The sequence below is a fragment of the Pteronotus mesoamericanus genome, unplaced genomic scaffold (genome assembly GCF_021234165.1).
Source record: "Pteronotus mesoamericanus isolate MK-2021 breed Mesoamerican mustached bat unplaced genomic scaffold, CSHL_Meso_final scaffold_705, whole genome shotgun sequence".
Taxonomy (NCBI): Eukaryota; Metazoa; Chordata; class Mammalia; order Chiroptera; family Mormoopidae; genus Pteronotus; species Pteronotus mesoamericanus.
Genome location: NW_026555326.1, coordinates 11,495,435 through 11,511,221, shown reverse-complemented (window position 1 = coordinate 11,511,221; position 15,787 = coordinate 11,495,435). Strand labels below are relative to the sequence as shown.

The 15,787-nt window shown below is 40.5% G+C and overlaps 1 protein-coding gene across 3 annotated transcripts in view; it reads right to left on the bottom strand.

Moving 5' to 3' along the window:
• The window catches only part of PDZK1 (PDZ domain containing 1), a 32,663-nt gene extending 24,459 nt beyond the window's left edge, over positions 1-8,204 (bottom strand). For 2 of the 3 annotated variants that reach the window (XM_054562984.1, XM_054562985.1), the window contains exon 1: positions 8,132-8,204. The gene's annotated coding sequence lies outside the window, so the exon portion shown is untranslated. The remainder of the gene's footprint in view (positions 1-8,131) is intronic. The other variant, XM_054562986.1, reaches the window with a different exon arrangement.
• Between the last annotated feature and the right edge of the window lie 7,583 nt (positions 8,205-15,787).

The following is a 15,787-nucleotide window of genomic DNA, read 5'->3' as shown; positions in this document are numbered from 1 at the left end:
GTGGCTACCATAAATAACATTGCAGTGAACATAGGGGTGAATATATTCCTTCAAATTAGTGTTTTGGATTTCCCCAGGTAGAAATATGACTCAGGTTGGAATCGCTGGGCCATAACGTAGTTTCATTTTTTATTTTTTGACCCCTCCACACTGTTTTCCATACTGACTACAGAAACCTGCATTCACACCAACAGTTCATAAGGGTTCCTTTTTCTCCATATCTTTGCCAACATTGTTGTTTGGATTTATTGATGATAGCCATTCTGACAGGTGTGAGGTGATACCTTATTGTCATTTCAATTTGCATTTCTCTGATGATTGGCAATGTTGAGCATCTTTTCATGAGTCTATTGGTCATCTGTATGCCCTCTTTGAAAAAATGTTTATTCAGGTCATCTGCTCATTTTTTAATTGGGTTGTTTTTTTGGTGTTGAGTTGTGTGAGATCTTTTTTTTATTACTGATTTCAGAGAGAGAGGGAACGGGGGGGAGGAAGGGAGAGAGAGAGAGAAAGAGAGGGAGAGAGAGAGAGAAAGAGAGAGAGAGAGAGAGAGAAAGAGAGAGAGAGAGATTTGCCGTTCCACTTATTTATACACTCATTGGTTGATTCTTGTATGTGTCCTGACCAGAGATCAAACCCACAGCCTTGGTGGATAGGGATGATGCTATAACCAACTGGGCTACCTGGACAGGGCCTGTATGAGTTCTTTATAAATTTTGGATATTAATCCATTATCAGATGTATCATTGGTGAATATGCTCCCCTATTCTGTGGATTTCTTTTTTTGTTTTGTTGATGGTTTTCTTTGCTGTGCAAAAACTTTTGAGTTCAATGTAGTCTCATTTGTTTATTTTTTCTTTTGTTTCCCTCACCTAAGGAGATATGTCAGAAAAAAATATGGCTAAGAGAAATATCAGAGGTTTTACTGCCTATGTTTTCTTCTAGGAGTTTTGTAGTTTTGAGTCTTACATTTAAGTCTTTAATCCAGCAAATTCCCCATTTTAAAAAGCTGACAGATATTTCAGATTTTTAAGAACCTCCATATAAACTAAATGGTTATAAACTGGGCTAGCAGTTTACAACCACTGGCAAAAAGGATTTCCAATAGCCACAGCATGTTTTCACTAAGTCAGTAAACAAATTGAATAAAATTTCTAAGAAACAGCTTAGGTTTTATTAGATAGATAGAAAGATCTACCTCATGAGTTTATAGCCGACCAAACAGCATGGTTTCACATGTTTTTTTCTCATCAAAATGTACAACAAGAATAGAAGGAGAAGGTGGTAACTTCTCCCCCCAGTTGCGTTTTGACATGTTTAAAAACAGAAGGCTAGGATGTGAGGATTTCTATATTTACCATTCCAGCACAGAGCTGGAATGTTAGACTGTGGGGTCAGTGTGAATGGACAGGTAGGAGAAGCTAGGAAGCACAAGTGTTTCAGGGGCTGGTTCAGCAAGATGAATAGGAAGAGGGAAGAAGAAGAGAGTGAGGGAGTAGTTTCAAAAATTAAGGGGTTCTCATGGAAAAAAAGTCATCTTAAAAGATCTTTAGAATAGAGTAGTTTCCAGTAAGGAAAAGCCTAAGGTGGCCATATATGTAAAGGGAATATGAATTTAATAAGAAGGAAGTTTGCATTTTTTCTTCCCACCTTTCCCCAGCATTCTAGTCTGGGTAAGGTACATTAGAAAGAACAAGAATTGTAACTCGAGAGCATTATGCTAAGTGAAATAAGTCAGGCAGTGAAAGACAAATACCATATGCTCTCACCTGGAAGTGGAACCTAATCAACAAAACAAGCAAACAAGGAAAATATAATCAGCAACATTGAAAGAAAAAAAGAAACCAACAGAAATGAGAGGAAAGGGTAGGGGGAACGGGGAAAGGAAGGGGAAGGGTCAAATCAAGGAACATATATGAAGGACACATGGACAGAGCCAAGGTCGGGAGAAATTGAGGGAGTAGGGTGGGAGGGGCAGGGACAAGGGAAAGTGGTGGCAGGTAAATGGAGACAAATGTATTTGAACAATAAAAATTTTTTTAAAAAAAGAACTTTAGTTCACTTCAGTAAAAGAAAATACATAATAAATCTAAACACAATTTTTAATCTTGGTGTCACTGTGTACTAGCTGTGAGAACATGGGTGACTTTTTAAATTTTTTGCCAAAGACAGAAGTACTCCCAGAATAAAAAAGGCATATGGACAAGGTCAAGGTTACTTAAGATAGAACACGTAAAGCGTGTACGCACAGTATCTGAAGTAGAGAAGCCCAGTCCATGCATGCTGACTTCCCTATTCTCCAGTGGCGGTCCTGCAGCAACGGGAATCCCATTTTCTGAGGGAACATTTGAGCAATGCTCCAATTTTCTTTTCAAAGCAGACAAGTAAAGATTGAATCATGGACTAGAGATGATGGTAAGCATCTTGATTATCAGATCAGGGGTTTACTTCAGACCTCTTCTGCAAAGTTAGTTTTAGCTGCTGAAAAGCCAGGGCTGAAGATTTTATTTCCCATGAAATTTTAAAGTTCAAATAATAAACTCAGATTTCCCTGAGCCCAGAAGTATCATATAAGCCTGAAAGCTCAGGAATTACAAAAATAGCACCAAATGTTGTGTCTCAAGGAGGTATAAGGTTCCAGGGAACTTTCACAGACCTCTAAGACTAAACTGGCCAGAGTCCCAATATCTGGAGCACATGTGCTCTAACAGATGCAAGCCCTAGGTACCCCGGCAAAGACACCAAAGGAACAGACAAGGATGCAGAAGGTGGAGTGGGGGAAGAATTACCTTATAGAGAGATGTCTGGCCCAGGTAACTAGGGAGTAACTAGTGAACAGGCTCACTCATCAGATAGCATCACTGAATTTGCAAAAGATTAGTAAAAAGAATGTTCAATAAACAGCATTCTGCTTGGAGGTGGAAAAACAGAAGGAGGCTGTTTTTTAGCCAGAGATAGCCAAGTGCAATGACTACCATCAGGAAAGAGCCCAGGGAGTATCATCTTTGCTGATCTCCCAAAGTCCAGGATGTAAAAGAATTATTCTATAAATACAGTGATCTACAACTGTTAGTCATGAGTACTCTGACCTCACCTCCATCTTATCTAATAGTAATTAGGAATTAGTGATATAGTCAGTATCACACTATGAAGAAAATATAGCCTCTCTTCACAGAGCACTTATATAACCAACCCTCATACCATGAAAACAGTAAACATCAAAAACTTAGCAAAACAGTAGATGAATAATATTTAACTATGATGGGATATTTGTACAGCCTAGGATATAATCACAGAGTAAATGATTTCTCTTTCATTAAGGCATGAGGGGAAGAGAGGGCAAGAACTCTGCAGTAACATTCAACCTGAATGTTAGTCACTTTGCAATGAACTCCACGCTGATGTATAAAACACTTTGAACTTTAGCAAGGAGAAAGCAACATTCCTGGGAAGTTGACCAGGCATATCCACACATTGTGCCCTTGTGAGGAACACTTCTTCAGCATTTGCATTCATGTGTAAAGAGTGAGACAAACAAATCAGTAGGCTTTTGTTGGAAAATACAATTAGTGGAGACTCATGATGTTAAGTCAGCAACTCTAGACAGGCTGAGAATTCCTAACAGGCATCAGCCCTGACCAAGGGCTTCCAGGCCTGTGCCAGGAGTGTCTGCCTTCTTTCAGAACCTCAGCACAGATGTTTCTTGTACCTCAGCTAGTACTGACAGATGTGTCAAGCAAGGAGGAGATAAAGACAATTCAATTTTTTTTATTTTTCACGAATATTTTACCTAGAGCATATCCTATATCTTTGCTGTAGGTAATATATTTGAGGCCACCTGGATTCCTCCTTTGAAAAGTAAGATCTGTGGGAATTCAAAAGCTCAAGTGTATTAATTTTAAATAATTAATATGGAAAGTAGGATAAGTGGGGCCCTAAAATATGTATTAGCTAACTGTGCTTCCCCCTGTGATAATTACTATTTCGTCTCCACAAGCAATAGATTTCAAATGTAGGAAATTAATGAAATGCATGGCATTGAGAATTATGTGGAAAAGAGTCATCATAGACCCAGTGAGTAATTCAATTCTTATTTCTGATTTATGATAAGGAATGGAATCTGTTTATATCAAAGTTCACTTGTCCTTCTGGTACTAAATACTGCTCAAGCCACTGTGAACAACACTTTGTCCTGTATGGCAGGACTCTGGGATGGAGTTCAAAGTGTTTCACACTTCACTTGCTGATCTAAGAGTTCTGTAAATTGGTAGAGATGGAGTCAATATTATGTGGAAACAGAGGTGCCCTCACAGAAAGGATACAGTATCTATTCCTGCTGACAGAACAAGTGCCTGAAAATAGCCAAACCATCCAGAGGGCTGGCTGGAACAAAGCTATCGTCCAAAATAGGCATCTGGTTTTACAAGATCCTTTGAACTTGCATTTCTACCCCCTCACTTTTTTCCTATGTACCAGAGTCCTCCCACCTCCTGTCCCTACCACTCACTTCCTCAAAACGAACTTCCTGCTCTGGCTCTCACCATGTTAGTCTCTAAAAACTTACTCAAAACACATAAGTCCAGGTACCTGGCTAAGGTTTTGAGGCTCAGCATAATCCAGCTCTACTTCTCAGCAGGCACCAAGCCTGCCCTTTGCTCAGGCCCTGTGCTCAGCCTGAAATACCATCCCCACTCTGATTAGGTCCTAAGCAAACATTTTTTACAAGTGAATGGATTCAAGACCTACCCATTTTCAAGGCCAAGTTCAAAGTTTAAACATACTCAAATCCTTTCCTTACCAAAGCACAGTCTGGAAGTGTCACCCTATCCTCTGAATTTCAAGTATCATTTATGTAATCAATTAGTTATATTTAGTACCTGCTGGAGGCAGAAACTGAGGCTCAACCCAAATTAGATACTGTCCTGTATTCACAGAGCCCATAATGCAGTGGAGAGAGTTGCAAACGTAACTACCAAACAAGGGCATGGGTGCTGGAATATTGAAAACTAAATGTCTTGTATAGAGACAAACTCACTGATACAGAGAAAAAAATGATGCTCACCAGATGGGAGGGATGTGGGGTGATGGGTGAAAAAGGTGAAAGAAATCAAGTACAAATTGCCAGTTATAAAAATAGTCACAGGGATATAAAGTACAGCATAGGGAATACAGTCAATAATATTGTAATAAATATGTATGGTGCCAGATGGATACTAGATTTATCGGGGTGATCATTTGTAAGCTATATAAATGTCTAATCACTATGTTGTACACCTGAAGCTAATATAATACTGCATGACAACCCTAATTGAAAAAGAAAAAAAGTAAATGTTATTGTCACACATATTTATTGATCTCCCACTAGGTTCCAAGCACCCACTTTGGTACCTTTTATGAGTTCTCATCTAATCCTAATGGTTCATTTTACAAGGGAAAAAAAGACTCTGAAAAGTTAAGTTGGTTTCCCATGTCTATTTGGATAAGCAACAGAGCCTGGATTCAAACCCAGTTAAGTCTGGGCTCCTTCCACAGTCTCCCCAGCCCCTCAACCATGAGGGATATGCTGTGCTAGAAAACTCAAGCAGTTAGTCTGGGAGGAGGAAGGCGTGCAAAGCAAAAGAAAAGAGTACAGGTGAGTTCAGGAATGGTGAATGATTATCAACACCCAGAGAACAGGTATATGTTGAAAGGACAAAAAAGTTTAGACTGTATTGCTTCAGACTCAGTCCTACAGATTACAGAGGTACTTTGGTGTTTATGTCTGTGAGGCTTGGACTCTCAGAAGCTGGTGGTCATCTCAAACCAAAAGCAAATCTTCCCTAGGTGTCATTGAGTAAGTTAGCAGGTGTCGTCTTTCCTGCTTACAAAACTCTTTGCCACTTCCCTGGGGTCATGCCCCTCACAAAGCTGTCTGAAGATCATCAGAATACACTTTAGTTGTGCAAGGCACGAAGTGCATTCTCCCACCTAATCCTCATAACACTAAAAACTAGTTTCTATTATGACTGTTCTACTGAGTAGGAAATAGGTATGTAGAGAGGAAGAATATGCCTGTTCTGGAATTCAGGTTTCCATTTCCAATACCCATGCTCTTAATCACTTAGCCATGATACCAACCAGGCAGAAATGAAAGAAATCTGGGCAGTCCCTCATGAAGGACCAAGGTGAGGAGCTGCTGAGATCTTGAAGAAAATGTGTCTAGCTTTAACTTGCTACTCTCATCAAATTCCTATTTGATGCAACAAATGTGATAATCATTTAAAACCAAGATGTAAAACAGAGACACCCATTGCAACATCATCAGACTCAGGACCTCAGATAAGCTGAGAGAATATCGAAATTCTTCAACCTCCTCACCTTCAGAGCAGCTTACCAAAACATACTGATTCTATCCTTGCAGCTCCCTCCCTGCCACACCAACTTCCATTTACCCAAATGTGTAAGCATCTACTCTTGCCAGGTGTTGTTCTAGGAGCTGGGATTACAGCAAGTAACAACAAAGAACAAGATCCCTGCTCCCTTGAAATGAAACATCTGGCAAAGGTAGCATATAAAAAGTAAACAAGATGATTTCTGATAATAAGGCCACAAATGAAGGATATGGTGGTGGAGTGGAGGGGTAAGCTGATTTTAAATCCCCTTCTGGGGAGCTAATATTTTAATTCATAACCAAATAGCAATAAGGAGCTAGCCTTCAAAGCTCCAGGATTTATTATACTTGGTGGGAAGAAAATAACAATTATGAAGTCTCAACTCCTTATTTACAGATAAGCAAATAGAAGCTCAATGAGGTTAAAAGATGGAACGAGGTCTCCAACTAGCCACAAGTCTGTTTCTCCCACTATTCCACAGAGCCTTTGGATACATACACACATTTGAAATGTAAGCACATTTGTGTTTCTTCTGAAGAACATATTTATAATTTTATTTTCAGAACAGCGCTCAGCAAAAGATGAGAAGCTTTGATAGATGACAAAATTGAGGCTCCAGCTGGCTGACTTGTCTAATAGCCTGTCACTAGCAACTGAATCAAAACCCAGGTTATTTGTATTCCAGCCCCATGTCCTTTGCTCTGGATGAGAAACAGCTAGGTAGCCACTGGTCTATGAACTTACGATATAGTCATTAGCAACTTCACAATGTATGGTGCAAAGAATATGCAAAAGAGTCAACGATAAGACCAGTTTACTTAACCACAACACACAAACTGAAAGTCCCTGAGTTATTTTCTTCAGGAAAGAATGTGTGACTCCAGGTGACTAGACAACCATGACCTGAGACCATCAGCCCCTATGATTTCTGGATAAAAGAATGAGAGCATGTCAGTGCAACAGCAGGGACTATAGCTAAGGAGGAATGTGTTCTCACAGAGCCAGCCAGAATAGGATTCTCCTTAGCCGGTGAGACCTTAGATGAAAGTCATGTTTAAGTCCCTTGATCCCTCAATTTAGGAAAGAATCTACAAGTGATTCCCAAACCCGCCTGCATATGAGACTCATCCAGTTCTTTGTTTAAAAAAAATCAAAGAACTAGACCCAAAGAATTAGAAACTCCAAAGCATAGAGCCTGAAGATCTACATTTTAAAATTCAGCCAGCCTAGAAATCCACTGGTTTTTCTTCATTTCTCACTGCTATAACATGATGAAAAGAGTAGCAATGCCTGTCTGTATTGTCCAGTTACATTAAGTTGTATCCTTTAAGAAAATCTCTAATACTCAAAGCCCTTGCATAGTGGGAAGGTCCTGTGAGTCTCTCCCTGTGACCTGTGAGGTCTGCTGTCTCACTCCCTTTGGCTGTACATCAAACCTCCATGCAACCATGGGAAAGCTTTTGTCTGAGGACTAGTTTACCAACTCCTTTGTGAAGCAGGTCCTCACCTGCAAGTGCTGGGGCATCTCAAGCAGAGAGAATCTAGGAAAATAGCCCACCCCCACCACACAAACATACACACACCCCACCACCACCACCACCATCGCCAAGGAGCCCTGGCTCCTTGCTCGTTCCCCATGAGCCTCTTTTCTGCTCTTGACACCCAGCTATTACTTAGAAGAGGGAAAAGGAAAAGAAAAAAGGTGGTTCAGGCCCAGGTGGCCAGCCCCTCAGTCAGGGGGGCTCAGAGTTAGTTCTTACCTGGATGTGGGAGGAAGAGCCGCTGGGTCCACTCAGCAATTCACTCTCTGCTGGTGAGTTGTTTTCTTGGAACGCAATGGACTTTGAACAAAGATTGATTTAAAAGCTGATGTATTTAACAGGGACACATGGTCTGAGTTCAAATGACCTCTGTCCTGCTTCCTGCCAGCTGGCTGGGCCCTGAGCTGGGCAAACCCAAAGCACTGACCCACTGGTCTCACTGTGCAGGATGCCACTGCTTGCCAGCCTCTCCCAGAGAAGAGGAGGGCAAAGTGGAGGGGAAGACAGCCAGAGAGGAGGTGCCCTGCTTTCTTGGTTCTCTCCCTTGGCAGATGCCTTGGTCACACCCAACTGACATCCAACTGACACCTAATGCCTAGTAACTGACAGCCTCCACTGTCTCCATCCCAAGGTCAGGGCTGAGGGCCACCTGAGCATCCTCATGCACTGAAGTCTTCCTGGGGAGCAGTAACCTGTGCAACCACTGCCAATAAAAGGCCAGGAGGCCAATAAGCCCAGTAAATGCAGCAAAGGCCCTCATGTGCCTTTCTCCTCTGGCAGTGGGAGTTCTCACTCACTGGCTCACTAGGAGCTGAGTAGTAAAGCCCTGGCTTTTATTGCCCAGGCTCCCTTCCTCTTGTTATACACTCTCACCTCTCTTTTTTTTCCCTCTCTCTCACCTGAGAGTGTTGTTTTTACTCCCAATTGTCTCCTTTTCACACTCAATCTCAGACAAACCCAGCCAGGTTGGTGGAAGGCATTGCTACAAGCTCCTCTCAGCCCCAAGCCTCAGCCAGGCCAGCAGCTGATTCCTGTCAGTGGTACCCACACAGGTAAACTCAGCGCCCAGCTTCTCACTGACTTAGATACTCACCCCTACACTGGAAATCAGAGCAAGAGATGGCTCCAGGCAGTGAGGCAAAGTGAACCACTGGCTAAGGAGGGGGTGGCCGCATCCTCCTCCACTCATGGTGAAAGGGCACTGGTATTTACTGGGCCTTGGCTACCCCCAATGAAGGTGTGGCCTGAGCCAGAGGGCAATGGCTCCTTAAACCTTCTGTGCCAGGTGATCTGATAATAAGGCCACAAATGAAGGATATGGTGGTGGAATGGAGGGGTAAGCTGATTTTAAACAATAACAAACATCTGAGCAGCTAATTCAGGTCATCTCTATCTTGTTACTATGCTCCCTGAGCCTCCTGGATATCTTCCAAAGCAAAGGGAAGAATGAGAAAATCTGAATTTAAGATCAGAACACCTGGGTTCAAATTCTGACCCTACCACTTCCCAGGTGTTTGATCTAGAGTAATTCAATTTTAACTCTGAGTCTCACCTTCATCATCTGTAAATAGTTATTACATTGTTTTTGGAAATTTCTTTTTTATATTGAGTCAAAATATCTCACTTCCACCCACAGGTTCTAATGGCTCACTCCAGGCTGCCCTAAGTTCACTCTTTATCCATATAGCAGCCCTTCAAATATTGGAGTGCTTGTACATTCTCCACTAGCCTCATTCCTTAAGGTGGTCTGCCTGTGCCATGACTTCAGGACTTCTCTCCAGCCAATATGTCAACACCCCTCTGAAAATCAAGGACCTTAACAGGAAACTTTAAAGTGAGGAAATTGTTCTGTCTCTTGAGTGTGTGTATAACTATACAATTATCTACAATTAGCAAATTTCACCAATCTGTACCCCTAAAATTGGTGAATTACATTGAAGTAAATTCCATAGCCTTTAAATTAAGAAGCTTAAGTGAGTAAAATTTACTCTTGAAACTTCTAAAAACAAAAAAGTTGTATAAAAAAAATAAAAAAAGGCCTCACAATGGAGCTTATACTTCATCCTCAATCCAGAGACAGAAGTCTCCCTCACCCTCCATCCCAGCTCAGATAGAATAAGTAGCCACAAGCCTTCAGACTGGAAATAAAAAAAGGCCTTGAAATACAGAAATAGTGTTGGTTCATAATTAAATAGAACTTAGCAATTTTTTTAAATGACAAAACCCATTCCTAGTGGAATGTTGAACTAAATGAGATTTGCCCTCCCTACAATTTGGATTTTCAAAAAAACCTCATGCCTATAAGTGGATCTGATGTGATAAGTGCAAAATAGAATAACTATTTTTGCTGTTACTTAGATCCAGGCATTAATGAGAAGAAAAAATAAGATTATCTATTATGTGTCTGGTGAGCCTTTATATCTACTACCCTATGAGATGATAACTCCATTTTAAGATAAGAAAACTTAAATTCATAAGGTTCATTTTTCTGCCCAAGATCACCTGGCACAGAAGGATTAAGGAGCCTGTCTATCTCCTTAGGTAGTGTTGTTTTACCCACCGTCCAGGGAAGGAATGTACACTCCTGTCTTAGAGGTATTCAAATAGAGGTTTGATGATCTGTGTCATGTTACAGAAAGATGTCCTACCTTGTTAGGGAGATTGGAGTAGGTGATTTTGGGGGAGGGTTCCTTCCAACTTGAAGATTCTGTGATCCTAAATACCTTGGATATTAAGGCAACCCTGCCCATGAGGAGGTGTGGTATATCTTGGTGTCTGTGTAGAATGGGCTTTAGCATCCAACAACACTGTTTTGAATCCTAAATTTGCCATTGATAGTTTTGTATTTTTTTTTTTATTGTGAGCTCACATTTGTCTGAGTTTTATCTCTGGAACCCCTTTGCAGCCTGGGTGAAGCGTTTTCTTTGTTTTTGTCAGGCAGCACCTCTCCATACCCCCAAAATGATGAGGAAAGACACTGAGAACCAGGGGCCAATTCATGTTGGTTTCTTGCCTTAGTATTTCTAGATCATGCAAATAACTAATATCAATTACAACCCCAGCCCCTCCTAAAGGGCAGATCTGTGGCTGGAAATTTGCAGGACAGAATTTGTTTTCCCTCCCAGAGTCTAGGTCAACATAGATGATTTCCTCATCATCCCTAATCTGTTTTTCCCTGTTCCATAAACATATCCCCTGATATATTATGTTTATTAAGTATTTTCTGTCTCTCACCCACCAGAATACAAATCCCCCAGGGGCAGAGATTTGTGTTTATTTCCTTACTGTCTCCCAAGTGCCTGGAATATAAGTCTAGCTTATAGCAAGCTTTCAAAAAACGTTACTGGAGACTTCCAGCCAAGATGAAGGCACAGGCAGATACACTTTGCCTCCTCGTACAACCAAAAGAAAGATGATAACAGATTTAAAAACAAAAAGCAACCAGAACTGCCAGGAAATAGAACTGTATGGAAGTCCAACAACCAAGGAGTTAAGGAAGAAACATTCATCTAGACTGGTAGGAGGGGCAGAGATGGGACAGATAGGGCGTCCAGCAAGGCGGCAGCTGGCAGACTAGACAGTCCTATATTTGCATGTGGATAAACAAGGAAGAACAACTGGGGAGCGAGACAGGCCACACAACCCCAGGGTACCAGCGTGAGAAAAGAAAGCCTCGAAAAAAAGAAAAGAAAAAAAAAGAGAAAAGAAAGCCCCATGGGGGGGGGTTGCGGTGGCAGGAGTAACCCCCAACCTCACAAGGGAGTTCATTGGAAAGAACCCACAGGGTCCTAGGAGGTACACAATCCCACCCACCCAGGAATCAGAAACAGAAGGGCCAAATTTACTTGCAGGTAGCAGGGGAAGTGACTCAAAGCAGGGAAAAAGCTGAATAAGCGGCATAGTTTCCTCTCTGACCTCTCCCCTACATACAGCACCACAACGCAGCAACGTGGGTTGCCCAGCCCTGGCCAATACCTAAGGCTCTGCCCATTATAACATAACAGGATTGCTGAGACAAAGAAATATGGCCCAAACAAGAGAACAGATCAAAACTCCAGAAAAAATACAACTAAGCGATGAAGGGGTAACCTACTTATCCGATGCACAGTTCAAAACACTGGTAATCAGGACACTCACAGAAATGGCTGAGTAGGGTCGCAAAATAGAGAAAAAAATGAAGACTATGCAAAAGTGAAATAAAGAAAAATATACAGGGAATCAACAGTGAAAGGAAGGAAACTGGGAATCAAATCAGTGATTTGGAGCAGAAGGAAGAAATAAACATTCAAACAGAATGAAGAAACAAGGATTCAAAAAAATGAGGAGAGGCTTAGAAACCTCTGAGACACCTTTAAACATTCCAACATCCAAATCATAGAAGAGCCAGGAGGAGAAGAGGAAGAGCAAGACATTGAAAACTTATTTGAACAAATAATGAAGGGGAACTTCCCCAATATGGCAAAGGAAATAGACTTCTAGGAAGTCCAGGAAGCTCAGAGAGCCCCAAAGAAGTTGGACCCAAGAAAACACAAACCAAGGCACAGCATAATTAAGTTACTCAAGATTAAAGATAAGGAGAGAACCTGAAAGGCAGCAAGAGAAAAGGAGACAGTTACCTACAAAGGAGTTCTTATAAGACTATCCGCTGATTTCTCAAAAGAAACCTTGCAGGAAAGAAGGGGCTGTAAAGAAGTATTCAAAGAGTCATGAAAGACAAGGTCCTAGCTCCAAGATTACTCTATCCAGCAAAGCCCTCATTTAGAATGGAAGGGAAGATAAAGTGCTTCCCAGATGAGGTAAAGTTCAAGGAGTTCATCATCACCAAGCCCTTATTATATGAAATGTTAAAGGGACTTATCTAAGAAAAAGAAGATCAGAACTATGAACAGTAAAATGACAGCAAACTCACAACTATCAACAACTGAACCCAAAAAAAACAAAAACAAAAACAAAGTAAGCAAGGAGCTAGAACGGGAACAGAATCACAGAAATGGAGATCACATGGAGTGTTATCAGAAAGAAGGGAGAGCAGGGAGAAGGCAGGAAAAGGTACAGGGAATAAGAAGCAGAGATGATAGGTACAAAATAGATGGAGGTGAGAGGTTAAGAATATTATAGGAAATGAAGAAACCAAAGAACTTACATATACAACCCATGAACATGAACTAAGGGGAAGAAATGCTAGTGGAAGGGGGGTGCAGGGCAGAGAGGAATAAAGGGGAGAAAAAAATGGGACAACTGTAATAGCATAATCAATAAAATATACTTTTTAAAAATGTAATTGAATTAATGAAAGAATGAATGAATCTCCTTTTGCCAATAGGACTGGGTTTTTTGGCCTATCCTTTCACTGAGAATATATTGGTTTGAGGATCTCAGCTCTACGCAGGGCCTCAGTTTATAGGTCTCATCTCCTGTCCCAGAGTGAGCCTATAAAGAAAACAAACTGCTTGGTTACTGGTTTCAGTTTTTGCTTCACTCCTAGACCTTAAAGATTTCTTTCCTTTCTTCCAAGTTCAATTATCTATTTTTTTAAATGTTTTATATAGTTCACCCTGTATTTTTATGAACTCTGTAGAAGGCAGGTTTTCAGATTATCTAGTCTGCTATGTTTGAAGAAGTAGGTCTACCATTTCAGGGTTACTTTCCCTCTCAAAGCTCTGGCTTTTTCTTCTGTAAAGTATAGATAATACTAACAGTTTCATACGATTTCTTGAAGCCTTATGAATGTGCGTAAGAAGAAGACATTTGTATATCACCCAGAACCAGGTAAATTCTCAGTACATAACCATATTATTAATGTTTTTGCAGGAATAAGCTCTCTTAATTTATGAGCACACATTGTACAGATAGGCTCATGGAAATAAATTGAGCTAGAAGTACACACTGGCAACTTAGGAGTCCCCAAGATGTTTAAGGGCATTATGGTGGAATTCTTGTCTACTCACAACACAGCATTTTGTGCAAATGATCAGAAATAGAAAACTGGAAAGACTTCTGATGCTTCCCAATACTTTTTCTTCACCATGTCACACAGAAAAATTGGTAATAGTTGTATAGTTCATTAGGGTAAACGGCTGAGTCTTTTCAAGGCTGGAATGACCTGCCTAGAGCCAGCTAGCTGCCCCAGGCACTGCCCAAACTACCCAAAGGTTGAGGGGGATCAATACTTTAGCATTCTTTTAGAAAGCTATAAAACATCACTGACAACAGCTAAAGAAAACTTAAGAAGAGGGAGGGAGAAGGGGGAGGGAGGCAGGGGAAAGTGGTGGGGGGGTAGGTGGAGACACATGTATTTGGAAAAATAAATAAATTTAAAAAAGAAAGAAAACTTAAGTAAATCAAGGTTATATCATACCCATGAACTGAAACTTCAATTCCCTCCAAATTGATTTACAGATTATTGTATTTCCAATTAAACTTTCCACAGGGTTTGTTTGATTATTTAGTTTTTGGTGGACCTTTATTAGTTAGTTCTGAAAACCAATAAGGAAGGAGTTGCTCTACTGGGTAATGAGACAGTAGAATGGCAGTAATTACCACAGTATGAGATGGACACAAGATAGATAAACAGACCAACAGAATAGACTAGAAAGCCCCAAGACAGACCCATATAGATAAAACAGTTGATTTATGACAAAGAACAGAGGGAAGGGTAGTCCTTTTCAATAAATTGTTCTGGTATAATCCAGATATGTGTAAGATTCATACATGTTGAATCTGTGCAGTTGTTGTTCATCTTTTTTCATTCTGGGATTCCATGTATAAGGGGTGGGGAGCAAAAGCAGGTTAAATTACCAGCCATCATTCCCTAAAAGATAAATCATAAGTAAAGATATGTAATCATAACAATAATAAGAAGACAAATAGTACAAATAAATAATACAATAAATAATAACTCAAGAATAAATTCTATGTTCCATGTACTCATGGCTGCATACCTACTTTTGCCGACCCCTCTATAATGCCCGAATATCGAGCAGACTTAGGGTGATGCCTGCGTAGGTGGTAACACACTGCCCTGACTTCTGGGATGCTGGCAAGAGTCTAGCTCTTGAGCTGAGTTGTAGTTACTGAGGCATTTATGGTTATATCTGAGGTATGCATTTTAGTTTTACACATTTTTCTGTATATATGTTATATCAGACAATGAGGTTAAGGAATAAGAAATTTTAAAAGTTATGATATGTGTATAGCATACTGGGATAAACAGAAGAAGCTCTTCAAAGTTAGAAGTGACTAACCTAATGGTTTCAGCTGCCCTCAGCCCGGCCTGGTGTACTCAAAATGGGAAGGAGTCAATCACAATATCTTCACAATAGCATACCACAACTATCTTGGCAGGAATCTTTGATTTCACTTCCTCAATATTTTTTAATGTGATAAAATTTACCATTTTAACCATTTTTGATTATATAGTTCAGAGGTATTAAGTACATTCATATTGTGCAACCATCACCACCATTTATCTTCTTCCCACTCTTTCATGTTCCCAACCTAAAATTCCATATTCATTAAGCAACAACTGCTTATTTTCACCTTCCCCCAGGCCCTGGCAACCACCATTCTACTCTCTGTCTTTATGAATTTGACTCTTCTAGGTACCTCGTATAAGTGCTATCATTCAGTATTTGTCTTTTTGTGACTGGCTTATTTCACTTAGCAAATGTATACATGGCTCATCTGTGTTGTAGCATATATCAGATTCCCTTCCTTTTTAAGGCCGAATAATATCCTATTGTATGTATACATTTTATTTATACATTCATCTGGCAATGAATGGATTACTTCCACCTTTTGACTGTTGTGAATAATGCTGCTGTGAACATAGCTGTACAAAGACCCATTCCAGTGTCTGCTTTCAGTTCTTTTGGG